General features: G+C 41.6%; 1 protein-coding gene across 2 annotated transcripts in view; it reads left to right on the plus strand.

The window, feature by feature from the left end:
- The window catches only part of PTPRD (protein tyrosine phosphatase receptor type D), a 1,010,945-nt gene that overhangs the window by 245,775 nt on the left and 748,026 nt on the right, over positions 1-17,144 (plus strand). Inside the window, exon 3 of one of the 2 annotated variants that reach the window (XM_039543118.1) lies at positions 9,751-9,773. The exons of the other annotated variant lie outside the window; for it this stretch is intronic. The gene's annotated coding sequence lies outside the window, so the exon portion shown is untranslated. The remainder of the gene's footprint in view (positions 1-9,750; positions 9,774-17,144) is intronic. 2 annotated transcript variants of the gene reach the window in all.

Here is a 17,144-nt window from a genome sequence, read left to right on the forward strand (position 1 = left end):
CAGAAATCTAAATGCCCTTGTTTGTATATGATTACATTATTCACACACAATAAAAATGATCATGATCTTTATCACAACTAACATGAGCACATACTATATAAATGGAAATATGAAACAATGTAAACACAGCCTCTAAATAGTCTAACTGTATCTTCAATCAGTGTATAGTTTACCTTTTGAGCTTCTTGGTCTGCAGTTCTTAGTCTGAAAGAGAGTGATTTTTTTTTTTAATCTCTAATGCAAGCAAAGTATCAGTTAAAATAAACTGAAGTTATTTTTATACTGGTTTAGATACAAAACATAAAATCAGCTGTTTCTGAAAATTTCCCAATACATTATCTTTGATTTCCAACCCTATTAACCATACAGTATATGTTCATTCTTTCACCACTAGTGCTGATTCGCTTGGTCAGCAATTTTGTTCAACTCTGTTTTATTTGCTTATGTTAATAGGTTCTTTTTTGTGCTTGGAAGGTAAAACTTGTAAGCAGTGGCCAAGTTCTAAACAGGAAATGATATTAAACAATTATTTTTTATCAGAATGAAGTGAAACAAAAACACTGACTATTTTTCCAAGCAACCCATTCTGTGACATTGCTTAAAATACTGAATATCAAGAAAGGCTTGTAAAATACATGACAGAATATTCAGTTACATTTAAAGGATAAGCTGTCATGCCAGCCACATACAGGGAGTTCACCTGCAATCACCTACATGCAGTGGTGCAGTACCTACTCCTCTGAACAGTCTCATTGAAATCATTGAGACTAATCAAGGCAATAAACACTATGCCCAGCAATAACTGTTTTTAAGATAGGGCAGCAGTTTGTAATTAACAGTCTTGGGTGAGAGACTATCAGCCTCCTGAGGTAGAGGAACAATAGACTGGCAATTTAGGCAGCGTTGTACAGGTTAGCAGATATACCATCAACATTATGATCGAGGAGGAGAAGTCCAATGGACACCTGCTGTATTGCACTTCTAAGAGGAACTGGTGCTGAGAGGCCAATAGCAAGAAAGAGATGCAATCAAAGCTGAAGTGAAAGGATAATGCTTAATTAAAAATCTCGACATACACCTACTGTATCTTAGCTGCTAAAACAAATCACCATATCACTGATCTTTCACTATATCCTAAAGTCTTCCAATGCATCCCACATCCTTCATTCCATCAGCTGCTTTATAACTCCCTCTTGGACAATAAAAGACAATATAAAACTTTATTTAAATTCACTGCCCGATATCATCTTGATTCATCTCCATGAACACTGGGGAGCAGTTGGATAACACAGAAAACCTCTTCATTATTTAATGTCAGGTAATCAGAACTACATTTGAAAACCTGTAGTCCACTCCATTCCCTCGTCACTGACATGCACAAACACCAGGAGCTGAATTCTAAATAGTTCAATTACAGAGACTATGGAATTGGCCTAAATAAGCAGGAAAATCCCTATGTAGTGTAGGGTATTTCATTTTTAATAGGAAAAAGTCACATTATCTGCATATAATTTGAATATATGGCCACCTCAGTTATAGGGGGAAAAAGTGATAAAGAGAAATAATAATGGAGCAATTACCCAAGAGAATTTATTTTAATAAGATGGCTACTGATATCCATTTCTGAAATTTCACTGTGATTACAATAATTAAAGGTCATGAAAGAACATTTGTCCCAAGGAGGTATAAAGTCAAGGTGGTAAACTGAGAATATAAACCTGGAGTCTGATAGAAATACAAGTTCATGGTGCAGAACCAGCAGTTCTATGATTTTTATAGTCCCTGTTTTAATCACAGGACTTATTCTGTTTCATAACTCTAAACTCCATTAACCAGCCAAGATTAGTGGTTTCATAATCTAGGTATTGACCTGAAGTCGGGAAACATGCAAGATGAGATCGTCCAAGTCCTCATTATCTAAAAAACTGAAGCTCCTTATAATTTTAAACTGACTTTTTTAATTCCATTTCCAAAATCTTAATCCAATTTTACAGGCCATGAAGCTGTGGTAGTCAATATGCTAATAACCGAGACAAACTGTATTAAAATTGTGCCAGGGAATGCCTAGAAAAGCAACTTTTCTTCTGAAGTTACTGCAGTGTCCTAATGAACCAGAGCAAATGTTGTGAATATCTAGAATGACATAGGACTTGAACATTGGAAACTCGCATGCTGTGGGGGAAATGTCAAGAAATACATTCACTTGAAACAAAGCCTGACTTTTGTGCTTTCCCAGCTCTATTATCATGGCTGGTCTGATGAGACATGAGATAACACAGTGGGCCTGATTCTACTGTTTGCATCAGGGTAAATCAAGAGTAATTCCATTGAAATCACATGGGGGTAAAATACATATAAAAGAGCCAACTGTGGCTCAATAGGAAGATATTTCCTCTCTGCCTCCACACACACCCTCTAATTGTCTCTAATTGTGTCACATCCCCGCTAATTGTCTCTAATTGCTGTGTCATTGCAACTATAATCATAATATACATACGAAGTTATATAGATAGTTGTCCTGGACCACCAGAGTAAGACAGACAGGACCTGAGCAATGTGGTTTAACTAGGCTGCAACTTTTTTTTTTAACTTAACACCTCTGGGAAGTATCAAGCAATGACTCATCCAGTGCAGGCCATCCTTCCTTTATAAACAGTTCAACATAGGGAGGGCTGCTGTCAGCTCCCCACCCATCTATTCCACTTGTTCCCAGAACTGTAGCTGGGACTTAACCACCCTCCCCTGATTATGAGAGTTAAGGGGGTGTGAAAGAGGGTGTTGTCACCTCACTGTACCAGATGTTAGGAGCTCTAACCCCATTTCCCTCCTCTTCTAGGCGCACCAACCCCATTCCCCTCCATCTCCTAATCGGTGTCCAGTCCTAATTTATTAGCGACCTGGAACCCTTGTTGACCTGCACTGGAAACCTGTCAAGTTGCAACAAAAATGAATCTTACAATCTAATCTACCCACTGTGTCTTTGGGAGAGGAAGGTGGAAAAAACCTGCATGCCCAGGACAATATGGTAGTGACGGAAAAATTCCTTCCCAACTCCAAAAGGTGATTAGCATGATGCTCACAGCATGGTCCAAAGGCTTGGGGATTTTCCTCTCAGCACAGAATGGTACCCTTTGGGCCAGGGAAAGGACTTACAAATCTTCCCCTTGGAGGAGCCAATAGTCTTATACTGGACATTTCTACCCACCCAAACAGTCATCAACTCTCTGGGCCTCACGGGTTGGAAAAAGTATATTCCTTAACGGGTTTCAGATTTTCTTCCCCTTCCGGCTGGCTCAGACAATGCCTTCCCACTTCTGAGGCTGCTGAGGGTGCAGGGTGACGTTTTCTGGATAGGACTGAAGCCACAGAATATAATATATAGTATCCTTCAAGGGTTCATAGCGCTCAGTTAAATACTCTTGAGCAGCCCTTATTCAGGCAAAACTTGTTGAATCAAGGCAATGTTTTGTCTGAGTAAAGACTGCAAGATGAAATTTTAAGGACATCAAGATTAGCTCTTTGTACAAGTGATATCAGTTGCATGGAAACCCACTTCTACACACTTGTGCTTTCTCTTAATTTATTTTTCTCAAGCTGCAGACAATTTTTCTGACATGATTTTCCCTCAGGTTTAATAGAGTCAGTGAGTAGATACAAAGAAGAGATATTTTTATTTGTCTCCTGCAGAGGTGCTAATAGGAAAGAAGACAATTTTCACTTGATTTATATATATGTAAATATAAAGCGAGATTTCTGCATAAAGCTCAACCTTATGTAGAGCCTTTCTGCAAGGGACACAGGCCTTATTAAAACAGAAACTTTCATTGTAAATTACAGTGCAAAGGTTGGATCTGAAGAAGTGATGAGCATAATTTCTTCAAGTGATTTCACATGTTCATTCCACTGTAAGTATGTGCATGCCTCATGCACAGTTGTTGGAGATTTTTCCCTCAGCAATACCCATCCAGGTGGTGTGAGGGCCCTCTTTCGTTTCATGCCAATGCATGCAGGCATAAATGGCAGAGCCATCCCAAACCCCCCCGCAAGTCCTACACTCTTTAGTGTAAAGAGTACCTTTTGTGTTTAGTTTGAGGCTAGTTTAGAGATTTTGTACATAGTTTACATACGAGTAACTTTAGATTAGTATTTGGTAGTGTGGATTCCCTGGTTCCCACTTGGGTGCCAGTACCAGTAGCAGAATCATGCTTCGTTCTCCTGACTTTAAGTTCTATCACTCATGTAACAAGTCTATGCCAGTGAATGACCATCACCCCAGCTGCCTTAAGTGTCTGGGGGAGGAACATGTGAGTGATAACTGTCACATTTGTAGGGGGTTCAAACCCCACCCAAAGAAAGAAAGGGCAGACAGATGCAAATATCTGCTCACGGAGTCTATTTTGCCCATTGGATCCTTCCCACTCAAAGTGGGTACCAAGTATGTGCACATTTGTTAGGAGTGCACCCCCTAATCTGAATGAGTCAAGAGCCAGATCTTTGTTGTTCTAAGGGAGCGCAGGAAGTTCTTCTGCATAGTAGAAAGCCTTTAACTAGGACTACTTACCATGTTAAATGGAAAAGATTCAATTTGGTCCATACAGAAAGGCATTTACCTGTCTTGAGCCCCTCGTCCAATATATGGTGAATATCTCTTGTTTATAAAACAACAAGCATTAGCTATTAGTTCCATCAGAGTCCACCTATCTCAGCTTTCCACCCAGCCATGGATAAATGCTATCCTCCCCACCCCAAATCCTATGTCCATCAGGTTTCTGAACAGTTTGGACAGCTATCTAGAGATACACAGCCCACTTCCCCCATTAAACTTAGATTTAGTTCTAGCATAGTTGATGAGTTCCTCATTTGAGCCTGTTCTCTATAATACCTTTCTGTGAATGTGCTTTTCTTGGTTGCTGTTGCTTTGGCCAGCAGAGCAGAGAAATTGCTTGTCTTAGTATCAGAACCTCCTTGTATGATCTTCTTTAGAGATAAGGTTTAACTTCAGCCTCACCCAAAGTTTCTGACTAAAGTGCTTTCAATTTCCACATTAACTAAGCAATTTTCTTTCTTTCTTTCTTTCTTTCTTTCTTTCTTTCTTTCTTTCTTTCTTTCTTTCTTTCTTTCTTTCTTTCTTTCCAAAGCCTCATTCAGTTAAAAGTAAAATAAAGTTTCACTCTCTTGATGTTAGAAAAGCATTAAGCTTTTTACTTGGATTGGGCTAGTTCATTTAAGTCTCTCACAACTGTTCATTGTGGTTTCAGCTAGAATAAAGGATCATCCAGTCTCCACCCAAAGGATCTGTTCCTGGATTTCTAGCTGGATTTCTGTGTTACCAATTGGCTGGTAATGCTCTCCAAATATTTTGAAAGTATCACTGGGTATTGGTGCTGTGCGATAGGGTGGTGTCTGTGGACACAGAGAAGAAAAGCTGGGTCGGAACTCCTTCCTGCAGTGAGCCTCTTGCTGTCCTAAAATTGGTCAGAATATCTTGCAATGAGAGCCCCAGCTTTGTCTCCTCCCTCTGCCCAGAAAATTGCAAGGAAAGGGAGATTAGCATGTGACTGCAGTAAAAGCAAAGTGGACAGGGTCTTACTGACATATCTAGTCCCTATGTGTGGCATGACCCCTTCTCCTGAGCTCATCCAGAAGGCCGCCACACTGTCTACATTTGAGTCCCACTTCTGCCATGCTGCCTGCAGTGAATCAAGTTCACTAGTATATAAATGGACTGTTGTTATTCCCCTTTCTCTGACTTCTAATCATTTGTGGTAGATTGCGAGCTTCTCAGAACGGGGACCGTTCTGAAGTTTTTGGAAAGTGTCTAGTACCTAGTGGATGCTAGTGCAAATACAGAACAATGTTATGGGATCAGTTAAACCTTACTGTTATGCACCAAGCATAACCATAATCTTTCATTCAGGAAAATGTAAAGAAGCCATTGTAAAGAAAAGGCTAAAGCAAAGTAGTAGCACCCAAAGCGAAAGCACATGTAAAAGCTTGAGTAGAAGCTGAATCATATGGTCCATGAGGTGTCAAATTAAGAGTCTAGGGTTTGGATTGATAGGAGTATGTGTGTTGGGGAAGCTATTCCTGCAGGAATACTGTAACAAAAATTTTTAAAAAATTGTGTACAATATTTTAAAATTCTGCAAAATTCTGCATAATTTACTTGTCAAAATAACACAATATAATCATACCAGTTTCAATTATTTTTGGCCATTTATTTCAAAATACCTGTCAGCAAGTATGTCTGTAACAATACAGATAACAAAAAAGATTCAGGAAATGTTTTTTTGACAAATAGATTCTTTACCAGGTATATTAATACAGATCTCTGGGTAATAATTAATTTAAACTACAATACGGAACCATATTTCCCACAGTGATCAGAAGCACTGCAAAGGTTTGGGGGAGTCAGGGGTAACAGAGGAGCTGAGGGAGAGGGAAGTACATTGCTGGGAAGGAGCCTGGGTGTGAACTTGGAGGGTTGTTGGGTATGCATGGAAAAGTATGGAACAGGTTTTTTGGGGGAGAGGGAGCACTGTTAGGGAGATTCCACCATACAGACCCTGGCTGACCCCTAGCCTCTCCCATTCAGTCAGGCACATCTGCCCCTTTCCCCATGTATTCCTATGTGTCCTTGCACCACCTGTCCATGTGTCCCTCCACCCCTACTCAGACACCCACTCCCCCATCCCCATGTAGCCCTGCACCTCTTTCCCCTGTCCCTATGTGGCTCTGTACCCCCTCCCCTGTTCCCATGTCTCTGTACCCCACCCAGCCACTCCTATCACTGTGTCCCTGTACCCCGTCCCCGTCCCCATGTGTCTATGACCTCCACTCAGCCACCGTCTGTACCTATGTAGCTTTGAACCCCCTCCCCCATCACCATGTGGCCCTGCCCCTACCTTCCCACTGTGTCCCTGTGCCTCCACTCCCATTCAGCCCCTGCCCCAGTCTGTCCTTCCCCGACTAGCCCTTATGAGCCCCTGTCCAATGACCACCCCCTCCCTCCCCAGCATCCCACGCTGTCTGTCGTTGCATAGCCCCTGTCTCCTGACCTGGCCTGAAAGGCTCTGCAAGAAGTCAGGCTCTTTCTCTTCCCTAGTTGACTGGGAGATGCTGCTGTGTTCTATTGCCACAATGCCATCTGGTGGACAAAAGGTGGAACTGCTGCATTATTTTTGGCAGGAGCTTTTTCTGTGCAAAAAAAATTAAAAATATGCATGGCTCATTAATAATACATGCATGCAGTAGCACAGAATTCCCCCAGGAGTAGGGAGTGGGAGGCAGCCAGAAAGCCAGGCAGACAGTAACAGAAGTGATAGTGCCGTGGCCCTGAGAGAAAGCTGGCTGGAAAGGCAGGTTTTGGCACAGTGAGCAAAGAAACTGTCTTTTTCTGTTTAATTCCTACTATGTTCAGGGAAACAGGACTTTATGTAAAATCTTTGTAAATAAAGAAGATTGCATCAAAAAATACTTTACTTTAAATTTCTCCCCCTAATTGGAACAACCAACAAGACTCTGAATTTTCAGATAGCTGCTCAGGTCAAAAAGAGCAGCAAAAATAATGGAACTAGAAGCATCTCAAGTTGAGAGCAGAATGGCTGCTGAAAAAGAAATTTCAGTATTTAAATATTGAAAAACTTGAATTTATGATCTGTACTGCTTCAACTCTAGGGATAAAATTCCAGGCAGCCAACCTTTCCCCAAAGGAGTAATTTACTTGAATGAGCATTTGGATAAATCTTGTATTCAAGTCATCATTTGTAAGCTGGATCACAGATCCTCCCTACTTTTGTCCTGTCCCTGACCTTCATCTCCCTGGCAAAATAAAAATACGTGACTTTACATACTGGAGAGTCACCAAAACAGAAAAACAATGAAGAGTCCGGTGGCACCTTAAAGACTAACAGATTTATTTGGGCATAAGCAGTGATGAGCTGCCAAATTTTTAACAACGGGTTCCCTCCTCCCTCCAAAATTTTAACAACGGGTTCCCTCCTTCCCCCCCCCCCTCGGGGGGGGTCGTGCCCCATCCAACCCCTCATGTTCCTTGACACACACACTCTGAGACCCCTGACCCATCCCCCCCTTCCCTGTCCCCTGACTGCCCCTTGCCGCCCCACCCAACCCCTCCTCTCATTCTCAATGGCCCCCCAGAACCCCTACCCCATACAACTACTCCTTCTCTCTGTCCCTGAGTGCCCCCACCACCTCATCCAACCCTGCTCTTTCCTGACTGCTCCCCGGGACCCTTGCCCCCATTCAATCCCCCTGTTCCCTGCCCTCTAACCCCCCCACCCCCAAACTCCCCTACCCTCTCTCCAACACCCCCTCCCTGCCCCCTTACCGCACTGCCTGGACGTGGCTGGGCCGGGACAGGAGTCGCGCGGACGGAGCCGGAGGATGCGGAGGAGGAGCCCGGCGGAGCCAGGTGGCTGGCCGGGTGGAGCCAGGGAGGGCTGCGGCCAGAGCTGGAGCCGGGCAGCCGGGCCGCCGCCACACCCAGACCAGCGCTGCAGAGCCCGGCCCCTGGCAAAACAGCAGGGGTGGCTGGAGCCACGGGCCAGGCCGGGCTGGAGGTGGGGGCCGTGTCCAGAGCCGAGCATCCCGGTAGGTGGGGGCATGGCAGGCCCGGGGGTGCAGCCGAGCCGGGCGGCCGGAGGGGTTCGGGGGCCGGGGACGGGGCCGTGCCGCAGACGGTGAGGGTCGGGCGGGACCCGGGACGGGGCCGGGCAGGGTCGCGGCCGGGAACGCGGCCAGGGAGGGTCGGGCGGGGACCCGGGGAGGGGTGCCGGGGGAGGCGGGGACGCGGGGCCGGGGCGGGTCGCGGCGGGGGACGGGGGGACGCGGGCCGCGTGCCGCAGCCGGTGAGGGTCGGGTGGGGACCCGGGCCGGGCAGGGTCGCGGCCGGGAACGCGGGGCCAGGAACACGGCCAGGGAGGGTCGGGCGGGGACCCGGGGGGGCCGGGTGGCCGGGCAGGGTCGCGGCCGGGGAGGCGGGGACGGGCCGCGGCCAGGGACCGGCCGGGGCACACGCCCCCCCGCCCCCAGTTTCCTACCTCAGCGTTGTCTTCCTGGGCCGGGGAAGCCTGCTTGCTTCTCAGCCCTCCCAGGCTTCCCGCGCGAACAGCTGATTCGCGGGAAGCCGTGGGGGAGGAGAAGCAAGGAGGAGCTTCATGGCAGGAGGTGGAGGCAGAATTCGCAACGGTTCGCACGAACCATTTGCTAAAATTAGACGCCGGACAGAGAACTTTAGCATCCGGTTCTCTGTCCGGCGTCTAATTTTAGCAAACGGTTCGCGTGAACCGTTGCGAACCGTCTGCAGCTCACCCCTGGGCATAAGCTTTCATGGGTAAAAAACCCACTACTTCTTTACCCATGAAAGCGTATGCCCGAATAAATCTGTTAGTCTTTAAGGTGCCAAAGGACTCCTCATTGATTTTGTGGATACAGACTAACACAACTACCTCTCTGATACTTGGTACCAAAACAGAAATCCTCTCCCCTCTTCATCATCTGTTCCAGACAACTTTTAATGTTGGATACTGTGCGCCAAAACAATCTTGTAACTTAGCATTTGAATTAATTCTGAAGTTTTAATCACACTCTTCAGTTATTACAGGTTGAACTATTAGTTGGTTTTGGCAATATCAAAGCAGTTTGCTTTCCAGGAACTACCAATGAATGCACCCAGATTTCCACTTTATGCCCCTTTTGCTGAAAACCTCTCTCTCTTTTTTTTAACAGGAGCTCCAGTTCACAAGGTTGAGGTAAAACACCAATTTCATTACTAGATTAACACTAAATAGAAGAAAACAGAATAGCATCACAGTCTTTCCAGGGATATGGTATTTGTTGTTAAGTTACTGATGAAAATGAGAATTGTTTTCTTCGAAACTGGACAGGAACTTCGATTCTTTATCTTTTTATGAATTCTGCAAGCAGAGCTGTCTGAGGATCAGCAGGACACCATTGTATCTCTGCCACTGACTCAGCATGCGATATTGGAAAGGATTTCAAAAGTGGCCTCCAACTTTGGATAGCTCTGTTTTGATTGCCCACCTTCAGACACTGTGAACCTGATTTTCCAGTAGCACTGAACCCCTACAACTTCACGTAAAGCCAAAGGGCTCTGCATCCCTTAGTGCCTGTGAAAATCAAGCCAAAGGTATATAAAATGTAACACCAGGAAACAGAGGAACAAAATTGTTAGACCACTTTAAAAAATGTGACCCTTAACTTCTTTGTGTCTTGTTCACTGCAGATAATAACACTTTCCCTACCTCACAAATGTGTTATGTGTATAATAAATATAATGCTTTTAAATTGCTGCAGATCTTTGACTGGAAGGTGCTGTTATAAAATCAAAGTATTAACCTAATTTGTTATCATGCTGGGTCTAATAATAGCACTAGTAATATTGTGTGCTATTTTGCCTATCATTCAAGTATCTCAAAGAGTTTTACAAATTTGATTTTAGCAATCCTCACAACACCTCTGTGAGGTAGGGAAATATTATTATGCCCATTTTATATTTGTATAATAGTCTCCATTCTACCAGAAGAAGTGAGGAATGTCCAATTTACTTAACCTTGTGTTCTGCATTTAGTTGCAGCTTCAGGTGTCTTTGTAAATTCTAAAGCTCATAAAAAATTGGCTATAGTAGCAGAAAGTGGTGGTGGTGGTATTGCTGTAGTGCCTAGAGGCTGTGATCCTGTCTCAGAGCCCCACTGTGCTAGGTACTGTTCAGACACATAACAGAGATGTTTTCTGCCCCACGGAGCTTACAATAGCAGTTCTTTCCTATCACTGTCTTTATGTGTAAGTGTACAGAACGGGAAAATAGGAGGTACTCAAAGTAGTTCAGTATGTACCCAGCTGTCATTCAGATCAATGTATATTTAGTGTGTAATTCTTTATGATTAAGGCTGCCCAGTTATCAATATGCATAGTTGGCATAGCGCCTCCTTCCATGATGGCAAGAACTAATTTCTTTCAGACTCACTCTATCAATAGTTTAATTGACCTAAACTTCCTTAAAGGATAAACAACAATAAGATTTTAAGTATGCAGTTAATTGTGAAATGTATTGCCATATTATAATGTTTATTTGCCTTTTATAGTAAACTTGGGCCTAATTCAAAGCTCATTGAAGTCAATGGGAGATGCTTTGACTTCACTGGGCTTTGTCTTCAGTAAGAAAAATAAAGTGAGACTACGTAGGCCCAAATGGAGAAAAAGAAAATGAAAGACCATAAGTGAAGCTTAGAAAGGCAGTTTATGTATAAGGAAATAAGGGGCCTCACAGCAGTACTATTAATATTCAGATTCATGGTAATTATTTCTGAATCCGGATTATCTCCTGTATTACTCACTACAGAAGATTAGTGGTATAACTGAATTATCAGGCCTATGAAGTAATGTTAACATTTTGTGAATTAGAGTGGTATTTTTGTACCTCATCTTCCATACTGTAAATTTACAGGAACTTATTCTACCATATTCAGTGGCTAGAAGCCCAGTTGTTAGTATGGAAGGGGGTAGCTTTGTGATGTATCCTCAAGTGCAACCTTCACCCTCAGGTTTTTGGTGATCATCAGGAATCCTGGAAATATGTTTGCCACAAAAAAATGCAGAAAAACACAGGAGTTGCATTTTTACACAGTGTCTTCGGTTTTTACATTTTGTGAAAAAATAAAAACTTATATAGGAGGACCCAATTCATCCCAGTCTCCATTATCTGGCTATCCGTATTAACCAAACCAGGGTTGACAGCCTGAGCCTTTAGCAATGGGGTTCCCCTTGACAGCCCCGGGAGGTGGGGCTCAGATTTCAGCTGACGCTGCCTGGTGCTGACAACAGAAGATGTTTCAGCAAATTTGAGGTTCTTTTCTGTGATCAGTGCCAATGTCTGAAAGAAGAAAATGTGACTGGAATGTTGGAACTCTATTTTAACAACCCAGGCTAACTTAGAAAGTGAGTAATGTTAATATAAAAGCAATTTTCACTTTATTTTTTGTGCGTTTAAAAAAATTTCTACTATACTATATACAAATACTATATACAGAAGTATTTGTATATGTAAGTAATACAAATTGCAATTACATTAATTTTATTATCATTCATGGCATTGGTAGGCTTCAAATTTGCTTAAAAATAGTTAATATACCATTAAAATATTCTGTTCAAACTATGTATATTGTGGCTAGGGAAACTAAAGTTCAGCATTTCATTTTAATCATGGAAAAACACAGATTTTTACGGTTATTTTTTATTGGAGAATTTTATTTTTTTATTATAGAAAACTAGGATCCCTGGTGGTCATGCTGTGTAGCTGAATGCAATAAACATTATCCTATCAATACATCATCTAATAAAATAGTACAGAATTGGTCAGATATTTATGTTTGGCTGTTGGTGACATCAAGAGGCCTTTAGGATGCGCTTTCTGTTGGTGTGTATCTCTTCTGTCAAAATGCAATTTAAATTACTTCCTACAATAAGATTAATGTTTAGGATAGACCTAATCCACTGAAAAGACTGCATTTAGATGTAAACATTAAGCACAGTATAATAAAATTAGCAGAGAATAGCCAGAGAATCCATAATTCAATGCCCCTGATGGGCAAAGATAACTTCTTTGACTGTCCCAGGGAATTTTTTTGTATTAAATATAATTTTGGTCTCTTTCTTCCCACAATTCTCCCAAGCTTTCTTTTTATTGGAACATAAGGCATGTGCAGTTTACACAGCTGCATCTACTCGCAGCCTGGGGATATCCTTGTCTACTAGATGAATCTTTCTCTTGCAGAAACCCAGTGTGTACTGCCACTTTGATTGATGTTGACAGGACTGAGTCCCTCTAGATGAGAGAAATGAGCCCCTAAAATACTCCCTACCTCTATTTTAATAGAGCCTTATATTTACCAAAGAAATATAGAACCTATAATATTTTTTGAAAGGAGCTAACTAATTACAATTGCCATTTAGTATCCTCTTATACCATGAATCAAAAAGTAGGATAATCAATATTCAGTTGCAAGGAGCAAGAGATGCACAAATGCAGGAAGATTTATGCAATGTAGTGTTCCATTGTTAAGGCCAAACTCCTTTACCCCTCTCCTCAAGGGGAAGATTGTGCTGTCTTTGGTGAATTACAATTTATCAAACATCCATCCAGAATCTTTACAAATACATCAGAGAAAATGTGAATGCATGAGTTGTGTGTGCCAGTTCTGCAGCTGCTTCCCCACACACCATTTGAGAAAATCCTGAGCCACAAATATTGTGACCAACAATTATAATGATGATATTTAGGCCAAGGCCCCAGGTGAAGAAACAAATGGTGATAGAATCAGGAAGGGAAAAAAACTACGTGTTTTCTGTTACGGTAGGATAGGTTACTTGAGTAGATAAATTTAATCATAAAGTGAGGCCATACTGCTCAACTTACCAAAGCTTCCATGAAGGAAACAACATGGAACAAAGATTCAGTTGCAAGGAGCAAGAGATGCACAAATGCAGGAAGATTTATGCAATGTAGTGTTCCATTGTTAAGGCCAAACTCCTTTACCCCTCTCCTCAAGGGGAAGATTGTGCTGTCTTTGGTGAATTACAGGAAAGTGTCTCCTTCTTTCATTTCTCCATACCCAACATCCTCTGCATCATGCTGCTGCCTCTTTTTGAAAAAGTCGATGATAATACATTCATTAAAATCTGTAATGCATTAAGGACATTGACAAGCCATGGCCTGTGCCCTGAAGACCTTGCAGTCCATTATATATGAATAATATGAATTTATTCCACCCAATTTATCAATTGCAATTTTTGCATTTTAGTTTGTAAATAGGAATTTAAATCAATCTCGTTTCTAATCAAACATTTCATTGTGTCTCTGTGTGTCTACACACAGGTGTAAAAGGATAAGAATGCCCACTGTGAATAGCGTATATCTAACAGAGGACAAAAGTAGGTTTCAGTGGAGCTTAAACCGAGGCTTCACCTGTGCATGTGTAACTTACGCACATTTGCATATTCACAGGTGCAGAAACCTCACCACAGTTCCTGATGGATATGCCTCCAGCATGGTGAAGTCCCCAGTATGTGTAGGGCCTGTGGAGTTTGTGGTGATCATTGAGTGATCACAGAGCACCACAGAGTTGGCTCTTATGGTTCCTTTCCAGCAGTCCTTGGAGGAGAGGGTCATGTCATGGACAATGAAAGCTGAAGTGTATAGAAGAACTGTATGGACAATAGAAATCTATTCTAGCAATAATAATAATAATAATATTTTTAGAAGAAAAAATCATCCTGAATTGAGACACAGGCAAAATGGTGATTTTTTCCCCCACACCCCTCCAAAAGGGATTCCCCAAAAAAAATTGGTTTGGGGAGAACCAAAATTGAATTTTCTAGCTGACTGCTGCCTCTTGTCGATTTTATTTTTTAAAGTGACAAGAGCTTTTCATGTTGGCATCTGGGGAGCTGTCATTTAATTTATCCCAATGGAAAACTGAAAATTTTGGGTAATTGTTCTGACTGAAAATTCCTCACCAGCTCTAGTGAAAAGCATTCCAGCAATTCCTACTTTGGTATCATCCCTACAGGACTGTAGCTGGCTGGCACCACTAAGAACAGCGGTTCTCAACCTTTCCAGACTACTGTGCCCCTTTCAGGAGTCAGATTTATCTTGTGTACCCCCAAGTTTCACCTCACTTAAAAACTACTTGCCTACAAAATCAGATATAAAAATACAAAAGTTTCACAGCACAGTATTATTGAAAAATTGCTTACTTTCTTCTTACCATATAATTATAAAATAAATAAATTAGAATATGAATATTGTGCATACATTTCAGTGTATAGTCTATAGAGCACAATAAACAAGTCATTGTATGAAATTTTAGTTTGTACTGACTTCACTAGTGCATTTTATGTTGCCTGTTGTAAAACCAGACAAATATCTATATGAGTTGATGTACCCCCTGGAAGATCTCTGCATACCCCCAGGGGTACATATGCCCCTGTTTGAGAACTGCCGACTGAGAACAGCCCTCAGATGGCTTTAAACTGTGTCAGGGCTGAAGCAGAGAAGCTGGGTATGGTAACCACTTCCCTGACAGCCCACTCTCTGCTATACCCAGTGTAAACTGATTGCAGAAGAAACTCTACCATGCAAATTTTAGTATGCATATAGGTAAGGTATCATCTGGGTTGGTGTCTATGGAAAAAGTGAAAGCTGCCTAATGACAACAGATATATTGAACAAACAGCCTCATGTCTAATATCTAAGAGAGCCAATTACTGTTGCTTAAGACCTTTACAACTTACCATATTTAGCTCATGGCCTTATGCACAGAGAGCTTGCAGGATCAGGCCCTTTATTTGTGATGGTAATGAATCTTTTACAACTGACATGACATCACCATATAAATTACATTTTTTAAAAAAGCATATGAGCTCCTTATTCCTAACCTTTTTAATATAATAAAAATCATTATGCTCAATCAAATAGCTGATTTTCGTTTTTATTCACCAAGTACATTTAATATTATCATTCTCCAAAACATATTTGTAGACAGTCTGGGCAGGTGTATGCCTGAAAAAGGTCAAGGCAAAATACCAGCATACTTAACAAATATATTTTTGCAATGTTCATAGAAATCTTTTTTTTTGTTGCATAGCAACCATCTTTTTAATTACTATGTGCAATCTAGATTTTAATAATTTAATTAGTATTTTTCCCTTCCATTAAATTGTTATATCCAATAGATTTAATGAATTCATTTCTTTGCCTGTTTTAAAGTTTAAAAGTTGTTCCTCACCTTCCCACCCCCGTTTCAGTATTACACTCACATTCATCTCTTCTCAAAAACCGAAGCAATAAAGATTTAACATTGCCTAGAGAATGGATGACTTACATTTCTAGTCCTCAACCTTGCAAGTTACTCCTTGTGGCTGAACCCTGGTTGTTGCATGGAGTGCCAGTGAAGTCAGTGGAGCTTCATGCAGCCTCAAGGATCCAACCCACAAGGAGGAGTTTGCAAAAGCGGGAGTGAAGCCAAAATTTTCAGAAGTCTCAGTAATTTTGGGTGCTTAATACACTTGAAAGAGGCCTGATTTCAGAGGCTGGGTGTTGACCACTGTCTCCAAAATAGGGCTCTCTTAGTGTTGTCTCATCTTAGCTACCCAAAGTCAGCAGAGACTTTTGAAAAATATTGGCCCTTTGCTGCTACTTATGCATCAAGCTGTTAGTGAGAACCTAAGACCTAGCAAGAAATTAAATATTCAGTGGAATCGTGAAGGATTTCCAAAAGCATTTCACAAATATAACCAGGTGATATACAGGCCATGGACAGGGATTACTTAAATTGCTGAGGAAATGCCACTGTGTCTGGGGTGAAATGAAGTTGTTGTTTTACAGTACAGCATAAAGCTGCTTATAGTTTTAGGGTGCAAGAAAGGGAGAAATTGCAGAAGGTAGACAGAATGTAATTACTTAGTCTGATGTGTACTTGCTAGGTTGTGAAAAATTAGCACCAAAACAAAAAAAATGACGACCAATCTCCTGAAATTTGAGGAGGAATGAAAGGAATCTTATTCTCTTAATAGCCTGTGAACATAAACTAGTGTCAGCTGTTTAGTAATATTGACGTTTCTGTTGCCAGGCAGTGAGTATTTTTTCCCCAGCAGGATCATCCATTTTGTGTTTGTTGGAAAGTATGTTGGCTGGGTTCTCTGTGTGCATTTACTGTGCTCGCTACTCTTCAATTTTTTGGTCTTACAAAATGTGTCGCCGTCATTTTTGGGCAATAGAGCATATATTTAAGGCACCCCCCCAAAAAAATCCATTTTTACCAATTTTGAACTTGAAGAGCATCTCAAATTTATATTCTTACTGAATTAAGTATATGGTAATTGGAACAAAGTGACATGCAAAGGGCATATTGCAGTGTCCTCACATTTTTAGCCTTGAAAATTGTTTTGCATAATGGGATATTATGGTGTGATAGATTGGGGAGGAGGATAGTTCAAATTTCTGTTTCCAAAAAGGAAATTTAGCATTTTTTAAAATCAACTGATAAGATTTCATATTACATTACATTTCCTTTATCTCTCTTACATATGACCCAAATGTTCTT

This window comes from Mauremys reevesii, linkage group 6, assembly GCF_016161935.1.
Source record: "Mauremys reevesii isolate NIE-2019 linkage group 6, ASM1616193v1, whole genome shotgun sequence".
NCBI lineage: Eukaryota > Metazoa > Chordata > Testudines > Geoemydidae > Mauremys > Mauremys reevesii.